The sequence below is a fragment of the Bubalus bubalis genome, chromosome 1 (assembly GCF_019923935.1).
Source record: "Bubalus bubalis isolate 160015118507 breed Murrah chromosome 1, NDDB_SH_1, whole genome shotgun sequence".
NCBI lineage: Eukaryota > Metazoa > Chordata > Mammalia > Artiodactyla > Bovidae > Bubalus > Bubalus bubalis.
Genome location: NC_059157.1, coordinates 122,118,432 through 122,138,018, shown reverse-complemented (window position 1 = coordinate 122,138,018; position 19,587 = coordinate 122,118,432). Strand labels below are relative to the sequence as shown.

The following is a 19,587-nucleotide window of genomic DNA, read 5'->3' as shown; positions in this document are numbered from 1 at the left end:
TTCTCCAGGCAAGAACACTGGAGTGGCTTGCCATTGCCTTCTCCGATATATTTCATGAGTCAATAATAAATCAAAGAACAGTTTTGCTTCTACTTCATAAAATAAACTTTTAAATTTTTAGATTGTTTCCTTTTTGGTACAATGTTGTGAACAGGTACTGTGTGCCAGGTATCCAGAGACAAATGTTTTCTGAGGATTGATTTCCATAAACGATAGAAATAAGTGAAACAACATGAACATGACTACAGCTTTAGTAATATTGTTATTTTACTTTCGGGAGTTCAACCATTTGAGGCAGCAGTGTTTGAGTTTTGCATTGCTGTTCATCTCCAGCTGGTACCTAGAGACTGGCACCTCCTAGTTCCACTTACTAATTCATGAGGACCTTTTTCCTTTACGTCTTTCTTCTCCTTTTCTTTAACTTCTTTCTTTGGATCTCAATTTCATGGATAAATAAACAAACAAGATTCAATCAGGTAACTCTAAGAACGGAAAGAAAACTGAAAGTGAAGTCACTCAGTTGTGTCCGACTCTTTGCGACCCCATGGACTATAGCCTACCAGGCTCCTCCATCCATGGGATTTTCCAGGTGAGAATACTGGAGTGGGTTGCCATTTCCTTCTCCAGAAGATCTTCCCAACCCAGGGATTGAACCTGAGTCTACCCGAATTGTAGGCAGACGCTTTACCGTCTGAGCCACCAGGGACGTCCTAAGAACAGAAGGTAAGTCATAAATGTGGCACAGTAAAGCATGTGTGAAGAGACAGGTCAACTTGGCTTTTGTTAGGGAAGTCTCAGAAATTAGGAAAGGTGTTGAAGGGCCTTGCCAGCCAGGAAGGGAAGGCAGTGGCAACCCATTCCAGTACTCTTGTCTGGAAAATCCCATGGATGGAGGAGCCTGGTGGGCTGCAGTCCATAGGGTCGCTAAGAGTCGGACACGACTGAGCGACTTCACTTTCACTTTTCACTTTCATGCATTGGAGAAGAAAATGGCAACCCACTCCAGTGTTCTTGCCTGGAGAATCCCAGGGGCGGTGGAACCTGGTGGGCTGCCGTCTATGGGGTCGCACAGAGTCGGACACGACTAAAGCGACTTAGCAGCAGCAGCAATAGAGAACAGAAGGCTCTTGAACAAAGAAGTCGACAGTCATTGTAAAGCTCCGGATGACTACACAGACTACCATCTCGAGTGGGAGAAGTTGGCTGAGGGCTCTTTCAGAAATCGGGAGAAAAGGGAGTGAATGAAAAGGAGTGATTCTTTTGAGATCGCTTGGTTCTATATCGATTATTTAATTCATTCACTAATTCAGTATACAGGTACTGAGTGCCAACTTTGCGCCAGGCACCTTGCTAGGCACACCAGTACACGCGAGTGGAAGATACAGATTTCATTTTGCTGTCATAAGCAATAGTTTGTTCCCATGACTGTTACTTGCAGCAGAGCGGGGGCTCCGGACCACCAAGGTCGAGTATGTTTCTTCCTGTAGCGCTCTGGGTTTGGCACACGATGGGGGCGCAAATTCTGCACAGATAAATGGCTTTGGTGCAGCAGAGAGTTAAATACACAGAGCCGGGAAGAGGTAGTGTGACAGCGTTCTCGACCATGAGACCAGGATCTTGCAATGAGCCCAAGTGTACGTCTCTGTGTGGAGCAGAGGCACATCTACCCGAAGTGCCTGGCGTCTTGCCAAGCTGCGGGACCCACGCTCTCCTCTGCGCGCTCCAGTCTGCCCAGGAGGTGGCGGGGCGCCGAAGGGCCTAGCGCAGCCTCGGGTTGGCGGGCCGCGGGCCCGGCGCCGCTCCTCCTCGCCGCGGGCGGGGCTGCCCTCGGTGCCGCCCCGCGGCCTCAGCTCTTGGAAGCCCAGAGCGCGGGTGGCTGGCGAGCCGAGGCGGCGGGTGGAGCCTGAGCCGCGCGGTGGCGGCCAATCGCGCAGCGGCAGGGGAGGAGCCCCAAAGGGGGAAAAAAGAAAGTGCTGCGGAAAGTAAGAGGCTCATTGCGGGAAGACTGGCCGGATTGGGGTCCCCGGGGCTGGGCTTTGGCCAAGCGCACCGAAAGATTCGGTGCTGGGCGATTCTGCACTCATTCCCGCCACCTTCACTACGTCCGCTCTTCCTCCCAAGAAAGGTGAGTCTGGGGCGGTGATGAGGGCTTGTGGGATCACCGACCTACCGAATCTTAGGGTGGACGGATTCTGACAGATCTTCTCTTTCAACCCTGTTTTACAAAAGGGCAAACTGAGGCATCGAGCGAGGCAGCGGCTGGAATAGGTCGCACAGCTAGTTAGTGCTGTGGTCAGTACTCGAACCCACTGTCCCGAGTCCCATCCTTGCTTTGTAAACATTTAAGTAACGCAGTTACGGGAGGGCTGCGCGTCGCTGCACCCTTCTCCCAGCTCTGAGGAATCTACCCTGGTATACCCCCGCCTTGATTTCTCCGGAGTGCTGCTGTGAACCATGAGGATAGATAGGGGCAGTGCATCCCAGCGTTGCCACTGGGTATCACGTCGCTTCCAGCTTGGACCTGTGACAGCCTGGGTAAAGGCTGCTTACAGCTTCTCTCCCTCTTTCCCGACCTGTTTTCTCAGAAACATGCCCCGCCGAGGGGGGTCTGTCAGACTCCTGGTGGGGTCAGTGGAGAGGTGAGGGACATCCCAGCACCAGTCACCCCGTTTGGTACCCTGCTGTCTAGAGCCACAGGGGAAGCGGGGCCGGTGGTCCTGTGGGAAATACGATGCTTCTCCTATAGGATTAGCTGACCTCAGAGAACCATAGCCACTCTCACTGCTAAGTCCTGGGAAGGAGGGAGGCAGCTGAGTTGCACAGAAAAATCACAAACATAAAACCAAACTTCTGCCGTTTCCTTTAAGAGTCAGTCCCCAGCCTGTCTTGCCTCCACCCCCTGGTTGTGAAATCCTGAAACATTGCTGTGCTCCAGGGATCTCAGGTTAGCTACCAGCTAAGGAGGAGGATTTACCTGGCTTTCTCTCCAGCTCTGCCACGTTTTAACTGTGTGAACTTGGGCAAGTTATCCAGTCTTTTTGATACTCAGTTTTGTTTTGTTTTGTTTTGTGTGTGCCTATGTTTTTGGTCCAGCCGTAAAATGGAGATTTTAATGGTCACAAAGAGTCCTTAGGTCACTTGGGAGGATGAAACGGGGTAATTCAGACAGCATGGTTATCACAGTGCCTGACTTGGCACCTGGTCAATTTGACATTGATGGCAGCAATTGTAAATATTGTTACATGTTAACCTTGGAGACAGTGGATTTTTTAGGAAGCTGATTTTTCAGATAGAGTGACTTTTTTTTTTTTTTTTTAAATCTGGATGTTGTGGTGTTTCCTTCTTTGGAGTTTGAACAGCTCTTTTATAGTGTTTTCTGAATGCCCTCTAGATGTGACTTTGATCGTAGATGCTTGACTTGGAATATAGAATGTTTCTCAGTGATGCCGATTCCCTGCTAGTTTTTAGGTCAAACCTCAGTTCTGTGAAACTTTGATCTGAGGCTGCCTTTATTGGCAAAGAGGGTCTTGAATTTGATGAGAGGTAGAAAGACAAGAGGAGAAGTTACAAGTTTCATCTATGTTGCAGACTATTCTAAGCCTTTTATTCCTGCTGTCTCAGGTCAGATAAGCAGCTTTATACTTTTCAGCTGGTATAGGAAAACAAAAAGATTTACATGCATTTCTTTTGGATTATACAGTGGTGCTCCTAAATTCAGTCCCTCTGGACACAAACATCTAATATAAACACAAACATCCACATGTGCCCGCCCTCTCTAGTCATCCTGTATTATTGGCATTACTGGTATTTTAAAATGAAGTAGTGTCCCTTATATACCCCCATCTGGAATGTAACAATTGATTTTATTCTGATTGACTTCATACAGTTATATACTATTATCTCCTGGCTGTGCTAGAAGTCCCTGAACTGAGCATCCAGTATTTATAGTTGGTTGCCTGCTTCACGGTCCATTGCATACTGAAGTATGCAGGGTGGGGGTGTGATACACCTGGAGGAAAGGACAGAGTTTGGCGGTACCCCTTAGGTAGCTCCCACACCAGGAATTTGCAGAGGATGGGAATGCTTGCTTCTGTCAGCCTGTTCCGTGTGCATGCATTGTGATGAGCTGGCCAGGATACATCTGAACGCGTGCCTGAGAGACTGGGGACTTGTATGGAAAAGGAAAATGTTCAAAATAAGGTCAGAACAAGGGGATGGGAGATTGAAAGCTGACTCCTTTTAGTTCTGGTTTTTCAAAGAAAGGTTATTCAGTTATACCTTTTCACCTTATCTAGACTGTTTGTTACACACACATATATATATATATGCCTTTACAATTTTCAGTGTATTCCATATGTATTATCTTCATTGCTACTTACAATAGCCTTGAGAGAAGGACATAATAGGCATAGTAATAGTGGAAGGATAATATGATGATATGATAAAGTATGAAAAAAACGGTTTTCTGATCAAATTCAAATTCCATCTCTAATTCCTACATAGCTGGGTAATACTAAGCAATTCATCTCACTGTTTAAAGTGAAAAAAATGCTTACCCCAAGGATTCATATAAAGAGTACATTAAGTCAAATAATGTAAAATGAGTCTAGTGAGTAGGTGCTCATTAAATGATATCTCTTCTTAGCTGATCTCAATTTATTGAGAAGAAAACTGAATGAGAGTCAGAGAAAGGAGAAGTTGTCAAGGGTCAGGTGGTTAGTAAATTTCAGTCTTAGAAATACAGTTCACATCTTTTGACTTCTAGTGGAGGGCTTTTCCCATCACTTCCTGTCATCTCTCCAATGACATCGTTAGCAATTTACTTCAGTTTTTAGGGTGACCTTACTTATTTGGTGATTTCAGGGTATCCATTTTGTCCTGAAGAGGATAGTTCTTTTCTGAGAGAACTATGCTCTGTAGAGTTTGGTGGGACAGCTGTCAGGAGAAGAAGTTTCAGAGTGATGAATCTCTAGGGCAGCCTGTCTGCTCACTTGAGTTTGATGTAGTACACCTTCAGTTCCTAGGCAGAAGGGTACCATGAAGACATAAAGTGCAGAGTTATGTCATGGCTTTCTTCCTGTTCTGGGTGGTTTCTTCTTTCTGCCGTCCTCATGCTAACACTCAGGGTCTTAAGAAGATTGAGGAACAAATGCCATGAGTGACCACTGCGTTTTTCTCTTCTTTTGTCCAATTCCAAGGATGGAAAGGGTGGGATATAGTGAACAGTGTGCAGAGGCAGCGTTTATAGGGAAGACCACTGCCGGCTGGTGATGCTGATCAGTGGTCTGGGGTTTCAGTCTTCCCGGTGGAAACTGATGGCTGCAGGCTCATGTAGGAAAATGAACAGATCTGTTTCTGCCCCAGACAGTGGGGCCATTTATCTGTTGAGACTCCCCACAGGCCTTCAGGTTTCTTTGCTTTGCAGCAAGCAGACCGGCTGGCAAATACATTTAGGGGAGAAACACTGTGCTTCTTGCTTTTGGCATCTGGAAGTATATGTTTGCTTTTGCCAAAAGGTAGGCAGTCAGCGTCATCTTACCTGGCACGGTTAGAAAAGCAGAAAGGAGCTGGAGAAAATCAGAGGAAGAAGCAGAAGAAAAAGCTAAAGGTTATCTCTGACATACACACAGTTTCATTTGTTGCTCAACTTTGTCAGGCTTTTGCTGGTGACACAGATGTAGGATCTGGTGAGTCACTATTGCCTTGCCTGTGAAATATTAAAGAGAGCCACCTACTGTGCTCTCTACCCATTTTGGAAATTGTTCTGTGGGAGAAATAGAAACCCCAAAGAACAGGAAGGTTACAGAACATTTAGTATCTGGGATTTGGGGGGATTCAATCAGGTTAGCTGCTCATTTCCTTTTTTGTATTGAAAGTGAGCATGCATGGCTTACATTGACAAGGTTGTCAGGGGACCTCCTTCTGGTCTGACCATGTTCTGACTAGCTCTAGCAGCTGTGGCAATGTGGAGTCTTAGTGTCTGGAAGGTTCCTGAGGCAAGTTATTATGCTGAGAGTGCCTCAGTCTCCTCAGCTAGAAAACAGGAACACTGACATCTACCTAGAAGCTTGAGTCTGTCTCAGCACCTCATTCATGAGAGGTATTTACTATACATTAATTCTTTCTTCTGCCATCAGTTCTTTTAATTTATTAATTTGTTCAGTTGTGAAAATCAAAATTTAATGATTTTTTATTAAATCATTCAGTGATCTGCTTTTAGTGATCCCCATATGGCTTGTACTAAGTGTTTTACCAGCATCATATCATTCAGTCCTTATAGTCATCCTGTGTACTTTTGAGGCAACTGAGACTCAGAGAGGTTACACAGCAGGACATTGTCATGTAGCACAAAGCAGGCACCACTGCTGAGACGCATCTTTGCCTTTCACTTTAGAGCTAGGAAAGACCTGAAATTCTGCAGCCTCTGGACTAGAACTGAGGACCTGAATTGAGACCCACGACCCACACCTCCCCATTTCATCTTCTGATCCTGGTATTATCTTGCCTGTGCTGGGGGAAGCCGCATTACCTTTGGGCCTAAAGTGTGAGAGAGCTGATCTAGTGAATCTTTAGGGCTCTTCTGCTGCAATGCATTGTTATTTTTCTCTAAGATTCCTTTCAACTCTGAAATTCTATCACCACATCTCTTTGTAAAAGTCAAGGCTAGAGATTGAAAGGGAAATGAAGAGAAATACCCTGATTGTTTTATGCCAAGAAACCTATTTTCTGGTTAAACAGAGGAGGGCAAAGGAAATCAGCATTCATCAGTGCATGTACTTCTGTCATTTCATTTAAGCATAAAATAACTCTCAGATCTATATTATTGTCTGGCTTTTACAGATGAAAGAACTGAGGCTCTGAGAATCTTAGAGAATTGCCCACAGTTATCCAGTTAGTGAGGATTAGAACCTGTGTGCCTGAGCACACAGCTCTCCAGTCAACTCTCCAGTGTTTATTAGACACTATACCATAAGACCTGAGGACTCACATAGCTAGATTTATCAATGTCTCCTCCTGTATGCTCACACCACACCACCTTAAACTACTATCTCCTTTCCCCTACTTTTCTTTCCAAATCTGCTACTCAAATTTTTCTTGATTTTTCCAAGTTTTGGAGACCCTTTAAAATGCTTGTAACATATTCTTTCTGTCTCTATGATAATTATAAGTTTTTTAAAAATTTTCTTTTTATTACTGTTGGTCAGTAATTTGTCCCTTAGTATTCTTGTACAAGTCCCTGATGAATACCTAAACAAATGAGAGTGTGGTTTATCCTGCCCCATACCTAGTGCAGGTCCTGTACTCAAAATGTGCCGAGTTTAAGGAATGATGGGTTCATGCTGTGTCATGTACTGCAGCATTGGTTTTCTAGTTTTCTCGTATTTTATCCCATGTATTCAGTTAGTCATGTCTGATTCTTTGAGACCCTATGGACTGTAGCCTGCCAGGCTCCTCTGTCCATGGGATTTCCCAGGCAAGAATACTGGAGTGGGTTGCCATTTCCTCCTCCAGGGGTTCTGCCCAACCCAGGGATTGAACCTGCGTCTCCCCTGTCTCCTGCATTGCAGGCAGATTCTTTACTGCTGAGCCACACTGGGGAAGCCCATACTTTATCATATCATTCATTATTGCAAAGGCTGTCTCTACAAACTAATAAAGTAACTTTATTATAATTTTTTTAAATTTTGTGGTCACAAAATCACACAAAGGATGAGGAGTCACAAGTTTTAATAAGCTTGAATGTCACTGGCTCAATCATGGAAAAAGACATTTTATCCCAATAATACAGGGCATTTTGTGCAAACACAGTGAACGACAACATTGAAGTTCATGCTTACATATATTGACAGCAAGGCCAGTGTCAAGTGACATAAATGAATTACCTGCAAAAAAGTAGGAAGTTTCCAGGGAAGTGGGCAGCTGCAGTGAACTTCGGTCTTGATTTCTAAGAGCAGTGAAAAAGTCCAGCTCTTACTTGATATAATTGGATGACCTTTTATGACTAGTTTATATGTAGGAGATGCCTGTGGTTTTTTCCTGTCCAGCCTGTAAGCCCTTATGATTACACAGGCTTCTTCTTTTCCCAATCAATGCTAAAAGCAACAGAAAAGAGAACCAATCATTTTATAAACTCTGATAGCTGAAAATGTTCTTTTCATAGATAACACAGTTCCTTCTTTAAGCCAGTTATGGTTAGATGCTATGGTGACCTAAAATTATGTTTGCGTAAGATTATGGGCTTTACCATCAGGCCATCTTCCCTGGGTTTGACCTTGAACAACTTATATGGTCTGTCTCTATTTTATTCTCATCATCTGTGACAGGGATAATAAACACATTTCATTTAGCTTTTGGTCGGTGTCAGTCAGATGCCAAAACATTTGTTAAGATCATGGTGTGTAGGAATTTTAACCTTTATTAGAATTAACAACTGCAGTGATATTCACATGCATGCCCACATTTATACTGTATTAGAAACTAGAAGGCCTAGGTTGAAATTCACAGTTTTTGGTTTTTGTAGAATTTTAAGCCCTCAAAATGCTTGTTATTATATACAATGCAGACAAAAATTTTTTTTTTCTTACAATAATCTGAGGTAACCAAAGTAAATGTTTTCAGTATTATTTAACATCCTGAGTTTGAGAGGCTGAATATTTGCAGAGGTCACACAGCCAGTGAATAGTGGAGCTGGGACTTGGACTCTAGCTTTCTAACTCCAAAATTGTGTTTTTTCCCCCTTAATCATTCAGTCCACCAACGCTGGTACTGGTCAGTGGCTTTTCCTTCTCTGAGAGTCCTTTTTCTCACCTCTAGAATGAGGAATTTGGATGAGGTGCTCTCCAAGGCATGGTGTTCTATGAGTCTGTGCCTGTAGAGTGATGACTTAGAGGCACCATGGAAGCTAGAGTAGAACCGTACTCTTAGTTCCATGGAGGCATCCACACATATGTCATGGTACGAGGAATGTCGTAAAATCCAGGTACCTGGCAGCCTTCTTGACCTCAGTGAGAATCACAAGTGAGCGCAGGACTAGGAGGCAGATCCATAAAGACACCTTCTGTGTCCTTACGGATGTGATGTTGCCACATTCTCACCACCTGCAACTGCTTTCCCCTTCTGGATCCAGGTTTTGGGGTGGGAGGAGTAGACAGACACTTGGATTAGGCATATTGACATTTATTGTTTGGTAAATGAAAAGAGAGATTTATATATATAAAATAAATATATATATAAAGGAAGGAAGCTCTTCCTAAAGGAAGCTCTGTAGCACCATTAATCACCATAGTAGTATGTGTTAGTTGCTCAGTTGTGTCTGACTCTTTGTGACCCCATGAACTAGCCTGCCAGACTCCTCTGTCCATGGGATTCTCCAGACAAAAATACTGGAGTGGGTAGCCATTCCCTTCTTTTTTTTTTTTTTTTTTTTTTTTGGTGGGATATTCTTTTTTTTTTTTTTTTTTTAAACTTTACATAATTGTATTAGTTTTGCCAAATATCAAAATGAATCCGCCACAGGTATACATGTGTTCCCCATCCTGAACCCTCCTCCCTCCTCCCTCCCCATTCCATCCCTCTGGGTCGTCCCAGTGCACCAGCCCCAAGCATCCAGTATCGTGCATCGAACCTGGACTGGCAACTCGTTTCATACATGATATTTTACATGTTTCAATGCCATTCTCCCAAATCTTCCCACCCTCTCCCTCTCTCACAGAGTCCATAAGACTGTTCTATACATCAGTTTCTCTTTTGCTGTCTCGTACACAAGGTTATTGTTACCATCTTTCTAAATTCCATATATATGCGTTAGTATACTGTATTGGTGTTTTTCTTTCTGGCTTACTTCACTCTGTATAATAGGCTCCAGTTTCATCCACCTCATTAGAACTGATTCAAATGTATTCTTTTTAATGGCTGAGTAATACTCCATTGTGTATATGTACCACAGCTTTCTTATCCATTCATCTGCTGATGGACATCTAGGTTGCTTCCATGTCCTGGCTATTATAAACAGTGCTGTGATGAACATTGGGGTACACGTGTCTCTTTCCCTTCTGGTTTCCTCAGTGTGTATGCCCAGCAGTGGGATTGCTGGATCATAAGGCAGTTCTATTTCCAGTTTTTAAGGAATCTCCACACTGTTCTCCATAGTGGCTGTACTAGTTTGCATTCCCACCAACAGTGTAAGAGGGTTCCCTTTTCTACACACCCTCTCCAGCATTTATTACTTCCCGACTTAGGGATCAAACCCTGGTCTCCTGCATTGCAGGCAGATTCTTTACCATCTGACCCACAGGGAAGTCCCTATTAACCACCATAATCTTCTACAAAGAGATAAAGGAATAAAATATGTAGCTTGAATTTGGATTGTTGTATTATGAGTGCATATTTTCTGCTTTCTTCTTTTGAGCTAATTTAGTGCCCAATGAAGAAGCTTGGCTGTCACTGAAATAGAGATAGGATTTCATTCAGCTTATAGAAATGGTGGACACTTCTGAGTGTAATACATACTAAAGATCACTTTTCTGGAAGATTATACTTCTGTTTTCCAGTTCCAGTGTAAGACAATGACAGGGTTGGGCCCTGAATTGATAAAGTGAGTAATGAAAAGCTGGCTGGCTTTGAAGTCAGAGTTGGATTTGAATTCTAAATACTGATTGTTTAGCCTGCCCAGACTTAGTTTTGTCATCTGTGAAATGGTAAAAAAGTCTGTTCTAGCCATCTCCTAGTTGGAAAGACATCTATATTTATATCTACACTTATATCTATATATTTAATTATAGAAGTTAATGTAAAATTAAATATATTAAGTCCAAGGCTCTTAATATCTATCTCCTAAAAGGCCTTCTTTATCTATTCCTCCCTCTTAACTCAGCACTACAGTTACTCTAAAACCTTTCCCCCATCTTTTTTAAAAGTCTGTATTAAGTTTGCTACAATATTGTTTCTGTTTTGTGTTTTGGTTTTGTGTTTGGCTGGGAGACATGTGAGATTTTTAGCTCCCCTGCTACTGTTACTGCTAAGTCACTTCAGTCATGTCCGACTCTGTGTGACCCCATAGATGGCAGCCCACCAGGCTCCCCCATCCCTGGGATTCTACAGGCAAGAACACTGGAGTGGGTTGCCATTTCCTTCTCCAATGCATGAAAGTGAAAAGTGAAAGTAAAGTCGCTCAGTCATGTCTGACTCTTAGCAACCCCGTGGACTGCAGCCTACCAGGCTCCTCCATCCATGGGATTTTCCAGGCAAGAGTACTGGAGTGGGGTGCCATTGCCTTCTCCGCTTTAGCTCCCCTACCAGGGATCAAAGCTGCACACTCTGGGTTGGAAAGTGAAGTCTTAACCAATGGATCACCAGGGAAGTCCCAGCCTTTCCCCTTTGATGAAACTCAGATAAAACCATGCTGAAGCTGAAGCTCCAATACTTTGGCCATGTGATGGGAAGAGCTCACTTATTGGAAAAGACCCTGATGCTGGGGAAGATTGAAGGTAGGAGGAGAAGGGGACAACAGAGGACGAGATGGTTGGATGGCATTACTCACTCAACGGACGTGAGTTTGAGCAAACTCTGGGCGACAGTGAAGGACAGGAAAGCCTGGCGTGCTGCAATCCATGGGATCACAAAGAGTCGGACACAACTGAGCAACTGAACAACAACAACAACCACAACAGATAAAGCCAGATAAAAAGTGGGAATATACCAAGTAGGTACTTCAGCCAGTCCAAGAAAATCTTTCCCAGTTTGGCCATCACTGGAGATAAATGCTTGGTAAACGCCAGGGAATAAATGTGATAATTAACTTTAAAACATTTATAAAGTTTTCAGATGGAGGAATTAAACCAGTGATAAATTGTGGAGTGTGGACCATTTACATCTGAATCATCTGGATAGTTTGTTAAAGTAGCAGGTACCTAGGGCCTCTGTACTGAAGTCTGGGAATTGCTAGATTAAAGTTTTCTATACTGAGAAGCAGTGTATTCTAAGAGTCCACAGTCATTTTACATAGGTTCAAATTCTGGCTCCATCTGTGTAATACAGGACAAGTTATGTAACTTCTCCATATAAAATGAGATAAACAAAGTAGATTACTCATTGGGTTGTTGTGAAAACTAAATAAGTTAATATCTAAAAAGTACCCATAAGACGGACCAGCATAAATAACCACACTTTATTTTTCTCAGTGTATAAGCCAGTCTTTAAGATACTTTGCAAGACCTCCTATGATTTCCATTCTGTTTCCTCTTTGACTCAGGGTCCCAGATAACTACATGGCTAGCTTCTTCATCTCCTTGAAGCCTTTGCTCAGTATCTGGTCAGTGAGGGATATTTTGACTGTTTTATTTTTTGTTTTTAAACTATTTATCATTTTTTATTTATTTGGCTGCTCTGGGCCTTAGTTGCAGCACTCGAATTCATAGTGTGTCATGTGGGATCTAGTTCCCTGATCAAGGATTGAACCCAGGCCCCAAGTATTGGGAGTCCTAGCCACTAGACCATCAGGGAAGTTCATTGACTGCTTTTATATCATTATAAAATTGCCCCTCATCCTGCTTCCTGTCCATACTCCTGGCATTCCTGATCTTACTTACCCTGCTCAACTTTTTCTTTAGTCCATAATAGTTATCACCTTGTTGGCTTCCACATGCTATTTAGTATATTATCTATTGTTTAGTGATTAGTGTACTTCCTCTAGAGTAAAGTCCACAAGGGCAGGGACCTTTATTTTTCTCACTGCTGTATCCTGGGTATCCAGCAAAGAGCATCTGCCTAAATGAGGCAGATAGCATCATGAGTAAATGATGAATGAATAAATGTAAAGATGTTAGTATTATTTATCCACATAGAGTAAAAAGAAATAGATGGAAATGGATAAATAAATGAATTACAAACTCAGGTTCAATCCCTGGATTGAGAAGGACACTTGGAGAAGGAAATGGCAACCCACTCCAGTATTCTTGCCTGAAAAGCCCCTTGGACAGAGTAGCCTGGCAGATTATAGTCCATGTGGTCATAAAGAGTCGGCCATGACTGAGTGACTGAACAATAACAACAAAACAAATATAAAATAATGAAATAACCAATTCGTTATATATACATACACTTATGCTGCTAAGTCACTTCAGTCATGTCTGACTCTGTGTGACCCCATAGATGGCAGCCCACCAGGCTCCCCTGTCCCTGGGATTCTCCAGGCAAGAACACTGGAGTGGGTTGCCATTTCCTTCTCCAATGCATGAAAGTGAAAAGTGAAAGTGAAGTCGCTCAGTCGTGTCTGACTTTTCGCAACCCCACGGATTGCAGCCCACCAAGCTCCTCCGCCCATGGGATTTTCCAGGCAAGAGTACTGGAGTGGGGTGCCATTGCCTTCTCCACATACACTTATACACATACATATATGCCTATGTATGTGTACATGTATATTAGGATATCGACTATATATTTAGAATATTGAAATATAAATTTATATGTGTGCAAAATATGTGTGTATATATAAGTGTGTGTATACATAGACATTTAGAAATTGTCCAAAATTGCCTTGGAAAGCAGATGTGATCCAGGTGATTCCTTGATGTTAACATTACTATGAATAGTTTGAGAAAGATACCAAAAGAAAAATATATATGTATATGTATATATGTGTATATATATGTATACATGTATATATATGTATATGTATATATATGTATATATGTATACGTGTATATATATGTATATTCCTTCTCCAATATATATATTGGAGAAGGAAATGGCAACCCACTCCAGTGTTCTTGCCTGGAGAATCCCAGGGACGGGGGAGCCTGGTGGGCTGCCATCTATGGGGTCGCACAGAGTCGGACACGACTGAAGTGACTTAGCATATATGTATACACATAAACAGATAACAAATAAGTAAACAGACAAAATACTAATAATTTCAGGATAAGAAATAAGGGGAAATAGAGGCCGAGAAGAAAATAATGACAACAACAACAAGTTGGAGGCTGTTGGGGAGGGGCGGTTTTAAGTAGAGTAGTCAGGGTAACATCTCTGAGAAAGTGATGTTTGAGCTAGAAAAAAGACTGAGAAGGAGCCAGGATCATTCTGGTCATGGTTGAAGTGGCAGGGGCCTGGTGAGAGGAAAAGAAGGGCTGGGAATGAGGTCCTAAGAGAAGCAGGGACTAGATCAGAGTGGCCTTCAAAGCCGAGGTAAGGGGTTTGGATTGTATGCCAAGTGCAGCAGGAAGTTACTGAAAGAGCTAAGGTAGAATGGTGACTGGGTTTGACATATTTAAAACCTCAAACAGAGAGTGAAGGAAAATGGAAGAATTTATTTCTAAGGTGAAGAAACAAATTGTTCTGATCTCAAGTAGGTTCCTAGAACAAACGAGGACACTATTTAGTTTCATTGATGAGTCATTCATAGCCTTTCTTTCCCATTGTAATGTCCAGCAAAACAACAAAAGAAGCAGGTTAAATAGGCAAAACCAGTTTTCTTTTTCTCAAACGGTATCATTATTTTTTCCAAATACACTAAGTAATCAATGGATATATATGCACTGTTGCTCAATTCAATTCAGCTGGAAATTTTACAGTTCTTGTGTAGGTGTTTTATGTAATCAATCCCCCAAGACATTGGACCTAGAGCTCTTTCTTTATGAGATTTTAGGTACCATTTTCTGAAATCTGCTCTCCTAAAGGGTGAGCATGTGAAAGGCAAATTTAATTCTACCCGAGATCAATTTCTTCTTGCTGGTCTAAAAGTCTAAATGGCACCTAACTCTTCTCTCTAAAAGTAGAACTTCTCCCTGAAGTCTTTACTGATGTGGGCTCATACATGCCTCCTGATAATGTAAACTTTACAAGTATTAACTTATCCAAGCCTCAGAACAAATTTAAGAGTTAGGTGCTGTTATAATCACCATTTTACAGAAGAGAAAACTGAAGGCCAAGGTCACAGAGTTAGTCAACTGTAGGGTCAAGTTTGAGCTTGGGCAAGCTTAACCATTGTTCCATATTGCTTGCCCTTGATTGTAAGAAGTGACCCTCAATATTTTATTTATCTCTGCATGTTCCATTTCACATGGAACATGCTTTCTATGAAGGAATAGTTCAATAAATGTATTGAATCAGTGAACAAATGTGTGACCTTTTAAATTGTATTATTTTATTAGCATACAGTGATAAACATGTGGGTTTTAGACTGCAACAACCTGGGCAGGGTAATATACTTAATCTCCCTGAGATACGGTAAAATTTGTTCACATCTCTAACCCTGTTTCCTCATTTGTACTTTTGGCATAAGGATGTAGAACTTTTTTAGGATTAAATACGTTTATAAAGAGCTTAGCAGAGTACCTGCAACATAATTAGTACTTAGTTCACTTAAGCTACTTTTATTACTTTCTGAACTAAAACAATCTCTCCAAACATGCTTACACATACCATTTAGTTTTTCAGTTACACTAGTTTTATTAACGTCCTTTAAAAATCAAAGCCCCAAATCCAATCATATAATCAGTGTATAATTTTGTTCCAGGACCCATTCTGGTACCTTGCCCTCAGCAGAACACGTGAGTAGGTAGAAGGGCCAGTCATGGGGAACAAGATGGGGTAAAGGTGCTGTAGATATGCCTTGAGTCTATCCTCCAAACATCCCCGCAGGCAGCATTTCTAATCCTGCCCATCTCCAGCCAAACCTGGCTTGATGTAAAATTGTTTTATCTTCCAGTGATGGCCCCAGAGCATTCTGGGTGACTAAGGAAAAACAGCCAAAGACTCAAATTTTTGCCCCAGATAACACTTAATGAGGCTAATTTATACAACTTGCCAGGCTTTTAGGACCTCTTGCTAATCATTATCACTAATATTGATCCAATGCTTCTTGTGTGCCAGGAGCTGTGCTGAGTGCTTTATTTCCATGATCTCATTCAATCCTTTCTCAAACGCATGTGAGTTTTAAATTTTAGTTGTGAACTACGGCAAAAAATTTTAAAGTGCCACAGTTGCCGCCTTGTGTGTTTTGGGAGCTGTGATGATAAAAAACAAATATTTCTTACAAATGTTTTTTTGCCACATTTTTCTTCCAAGGCAAACTGAGCAGGGTTGTAACACCTTTAGCGTCTCCTGGGGCCTTCCCTGCAGTGAAGAGGTGTTTGGCAGAGAAATGAGGCAACGGCTGTGGGGGGAGGCGAGAAGCTTCATTCCAGCTGACAGTTTATTTCGCCCTGGAAGAAGCTGGCAACAATGAACCCCGTCCTATTTTGTTGGCTGCCTTTACTTGCTTCTTGGTAGGAAACCAATGTGGTGCTGATTTATAATGACTTTCTTTTCTGCTTTCTTTATGAGATATTTTAAAAGGCGTGATTTTTTTATGGTCCCACTTCTCCCAGATCTGATGATTTCCCTGGAGCAAAGGTACACAAACACTAGAGAAGAGTACCTGAATCATAGTTGACACTCATTACACATTTGTTGAATAAATGCATGACAAAATAAAAACAAAAATTCTTTTTTTTTCTGAGAATGGGTGCTACTATGGGATTTTTAAATGATGAAATCCCAATAGCTTTTACATTCTTTGTTTTTGTTTTAAAAGTTCTTTCAAAAGAAGATTATTCTAAAATGTGCAACATTAGTTAATATTGGTGATTCAGGACAGTTTATTGGATGGATTGTAATTCCTTTAGAATTTATTGAGGTGAGATCATTTACTTGTATATACTAAATGGCCTCAAATTGGTATCCTTTAAATTTGTGTAATCTGATTTTCATACATTTTCTCTTTCATTGTCTGCTATTATTTCTTGCTTTTAGTATATTTTACTCTACCAGTTATCTCGCATGCTCTGTACAGTTAGCTCTTCCTGTTTTTCTATAGGTTAGGGAGCCAATTAATAAGTTTTACTAGAACCATCTATAAGATAAGAATAAATAGTGTTGGATTCAGACTGGAGAGGCTCTTATTTAAGGGAAAAGAATTGAAAGGTAAAGTGGCTTAGAAATAATCTCCATATAAGTGAGAGAATGCCATACACAGTAGCGTTAGTTCTTCCTTGCCCATGGTATTAAAAAGGGATTGGTGGTATGGATAATTCATTTACTCTTTTGAATACCAAGCAGTTTTTCAGATCCTTCTGTAGTTAAAACCCTGATGAGATTTGGAGATTCAATTGCAACTACATAAGCACAACTCCAGAAGAATAAGAATTTATAGATCATTATGAAAGAAAGATGCACCAGAGGTTGTATTGATAATATAACTTGTATAATAGTTTAGCCTAAGAGTCTATAATGTAACTTTTAAAAGATACGTGGCAAAATATTTTGATGTTTTGAAGGAAGAAGCAGCTGTGTCACTCAGGAAGTGGTTTATGAGCAGTGGTATTTGAAGTGAGTCTTGAAGTGATGTACAGGCAGGTTTTGGACACAGAGAGATTGGTGAGGAGGAATGAATGACGAATGACATATGCATTGGGGACCGACCAGGGAAGCAGAAATGATATGGATGAATGGTATGGAATGTGGAATTTGTCATAAGGATTAGCCTCACAATGGTGGGAGAAGCAGGGCAAAGAAAGGCCACAAAGAAGATGGTTGGGGGGTCACTAGGGATGCTGAGAAGGAGCCAGTAAAGAAATCTGTTGCCTCTGCCTTTGATAGGCAGGCAGTCAGGAAGAAATGCTGTGAAATGGAAAAAAGCCACCTGGAGCCTGTGGGACAAACTACACTGCACCGCTTAACTGTCTTGCTGCGTATCTAACTATATTGTGTGAGTGCCCTGCAAACGGACCTGATATTCTTATTCATGTGCTTCATAAATACCTGGCCTTGGGCAGGAAGAAATTGAAGGAGGGATCTGGCAGGAGCTGAGGGAGCAGTGGACCTATCTGCAGCGCCCACTTAGGAGGTGAGCCACCAGATCAGCAGTAACATGCATTGGACACAGTAGTACCCAGGTACCTAGACAGAGCCTCCCAAAGCAACTTCTGCTGCTTTACTTCTCCCCTGCAAATCCCACACACATTTCCTTTTGGCCAGCCCTAACTCACAACCATGCAGAGAAGATGATTCTGGAAAACTTAATTCCAGTTGAACTAATCTGATGAAATTAAAAACCACAAATGATACTACAGATAAAGGAAACATGATGAAAACATAAAGCAAAGGAGGGAATCGGGTGCCTTACTGGTCAGAGCCCCGTTTGACCAGGAGATGGGTACATGCGCACTGGGGTCACTGGAGATCGGACTTAAAAACGGTGAGTAGAGACTATGTTTTGAGGACTTTACATACTCAGTTGAGGAATTTGTGTTTAATCCTATGAGGCAGGGAGAAGCACTGAATATTCTTGAGCAAGAGAGGGAAATAATCAGACCTGTGTTTTAGATTGGTCTGGCAATTAGTGTCAAAGCATTGGACCTTAGAAAGGGAATAGGTGGGCAATGAATGATCATTCTATTATAATAATCCAGGCAAGAAAATTTACATTTCCAGAGCTCTCTTCTGTTCTCACCAAAGGAGGTGACTCAGAGTCATCATAAGAGTTGTTCAGGACCATCCTGAGAATAAAAAGTCTTTGTGTATATTGCAAGCTAAGCTGGTTTGATATATGGCTAATATTGTCAACTATAATGTCCTTGTGGCATACAAGATAACTGTCCTTTAAAACTCCCTAATGCTTCTGCTGTGGTGTGTGAAGAGCAAGAGAACGTGTGTATGTAGTTGGAAATGAAATTGGCTTATGCAACCGCATCAGTATCATTTTGAGAGGAAGATGCTATAATTTATTTATTTCCACTTAGTAAAATAATGCTTTTTGGTTTTACTGAGTGGTAATAGGAGTGTTCCCATATGTCGGTCCAGTGCCTAACAATTTGCAAACCACTTACATGTCCATTATCTCATTTGATTTGACAACAACTCTGCAAGGTCAATTTGGTCTGAATTATTATAAGTGAGAAAACTGAAGCTCAGAGGTGGTGATGACCATCGAGTGACCTCTTAGCCCTTGATGATTCAAGCACACTCACTGCAGTTCCACAGATTCAATGGACACCTTTCTGCCGCTCATCCTCTCATTTCACTCTGTGCACCACTGCCTGCTAATCTTCTTGGGACACATCTCTGGTTTGACTCTGTCTCTGTTCTAAATCTGTCCATAGTTTTTGCACTTCACTGCCTTCAAGGGCTGTTTCTATCTGGAGAGCAGGCTCCTTGTAACCCAGGTGTTACAGTTCCAGTTGTCTGACACCTCACCCTCCTGCAGGATTTTTACTGTCTTCCCCTCAAAGCACAGAACACCAAACATAGGGCAAAGAGGAAAGCCTCCTTTACCTGAGCAGGTACCTTAGCATCCTGAGGAGATGTACACAATCTGAATTAGGCCATTCCATAAATCTTCCCTAACAGTGGTTCCAAGCACATATTCCTGCATGTTTAACAATCATATCTTCTGGCTTTTTACTTGTCAAAACACAGCAGAACTCAGTCACTTATCTTGACATTTAAAACACACACTTAACTCAGTACTGTATGACTGAGATTTCAACAGTGAACAAGTCCATACAAAAGCTATAGCCTCCATTCAGTGTACCTCTGCAGTGGTTTGTT

At 41.8% G+C, this 19,587-nt stretch overlaps 1 protein-coding gene across 2 annotated transcripts in view; it reads left to right on the top strand.

Annotated features, from left to right (window-relative positions):
• The first annotated feature begins 1,937 nt into the window (after window positions 1-1,937).
• The window catches only part of LOC102396581 (interleukin 1 receptor accessory protein), a 150,458-nt gene continuing 132,808 nt past the window's right edge, over window positions 1,938-19,587 (top strand). The window contains exon 1 of one of the 2 annotated variants that reach the window (XM_025286529.3): window positions 1,938-2,125. The gene's annotated coding sequence lies outside the window, so the exon portion shown is untranslated. The remainder of the gene's footprint in view (window positions 2,126-19,587) is intronic. The other variant, XM_006060983.4, reaches the window with a different exon arrangement.